The sequence below is a fragment of the Chaetura pelagica genome, unplaced genomic scaffold (assembly GCF_000747805.2).
Source record: "Chaetura pelagica isolate M959 unplaced genomic scaffold, ChaPel_1.0 scaffold3, whole genome shotgun sequence".
Classification (NCBI taxonomy): domain Eukaryota; kingdom Metazoa; phylum Chordata; class Aves; order Apodiformes; family Apodidae; genus Chaetura; species Chaetura pelagica.
The window spans coordinates 14,169,460-14,171,149 of NW_009952974.1; positions in this window are offsets into that span (position 1 = coordinate 14,169,460).

Below are 1,690 nucleotides of genomic sequence, written 5' to 3' on the forward strand. Positions count from 1 at the left end.
TGATGGAAGCACCAGGTAGTCTAACACTAACATAGGAAAGCTTGCCTTTAGAAAAGGCAAACAAATGGGAATGCAGTCAGCTTAGTAGGAAGACCTGTTATCTGTGTCTTTATTCAGTGTCTTAATTAATAGTACTTCCTCTGGCTTTTGTGGGAAGTTTCTATCTGTACTGACATCAGGACTAATGAAAGCTTCAAAGCTGTGCTTTTTCAGCGTATCTCATGTCACCAGTTCCTTTAGAGCCTGATCTTATATGTCTTGATCTCTCTAATTGTCTCCAGCTTTGCAGTTGGTTTCTCTAGCCTGCTCTACTCATCATACCTGATGTACTTAGTTTGGTACTGCCTTGCAAGAGGACTTGGGGAAACTGCTTGAGCCTTCCTCAAAATTTTCTTATTAATATCAAGTCTTTTCTGACTTAACAGGATTTGAGTGTCTGCAGAGATTGGGTATATAGAAATACTACATTTAGTCACCAGAGGGAGAGATCTTGCCTTGAGGAGGATTGCAGTGATGCCACTTGAGTTGGCTAATGCTGTGTCCACCTGTTTGCAGCTCAGCTGTTCTTGACTTAGTGTATTTGTGGAATTTCTTGTTAATATATACAATATTTAGAAATATACATGTATACAGTATAGGTTACCTGTAAAAATAGACAAGACTGCATTAAGGACATTTTTTCATAATAAGTCATTGCAATAGCACAAGGCATTCGTATGCTTTTGAACATGAGTGGATCCTTGCACTTTTTGGAGTGAACACTACATATGTGAAGATTGAGTCTATCGAGAAATGAGGCAGCCAGAGGGGCTTCTATATCTGGATAGCTGTCTGCTCAAACTGTTTAATTTTGCCTGAAATTTTAAAATTGGTTCCGTGATGCAGAAGGAAAACGTAGACTGGCTATTTCACAAAACTGTATCGGTTACCGAGTACTGAAACTGCTCTGTAAAGTTTGCTTAAAGTGCTAAATTTGTCAAAGACTTGTTGAAATGTATGATTCAAACAATTGTAATGAAATGTCCATGGTTTTCTCCATTTGATAATTGAAAACTTGTGTACAGACTGAAGAAAATTAATTTTGTTTAAACCAAGTCTAGTTAATTACAACACTGACAGTGTGTCAGCAGCCTATGTTAATATTATCTTTATAATGAAGGTCTCTGGTAATTGGTTGTCACCCAGCTATCTTGTAGGTAATGCTGGATTTATAACTGACTTGAGGCAGTGCTTTCTCTGAATCTCAATCTTTTTGAAATGGTCACACCTAATCATCATCTTGTTCTTATGTTGTACAAAGGGTAGCAGCTACATTCATTGTATATAGTAGAATGAGATAAATCTGCTTTCAAACTTATGTATGATGCCTTTTCAGTAACTAAAATTCAGTTTTAGATTTAATGTAGATTAGATTTCTAATGTAACTAGTAACATTAGATTTCTAATATAACTAAATGACAAAACTTGCTTAAAAAGTTAATGCATAATAACTCTGTATCTGAAGTCTTAAATAGGTTTATCATATTTAAAGAATCCTTTGTTTTGGTATGGTTATGGTTAAAGTATTTCAGTTTTGTGGTTATATCTTGGCAATTGTGAGTTTCATTTTGTGGATTGTTCTCTTTAATTCTCTTTATGGTGACATGCTTTTGAAGTCATATTTAGGTTGTATCTGTGATGTTATTCCTGC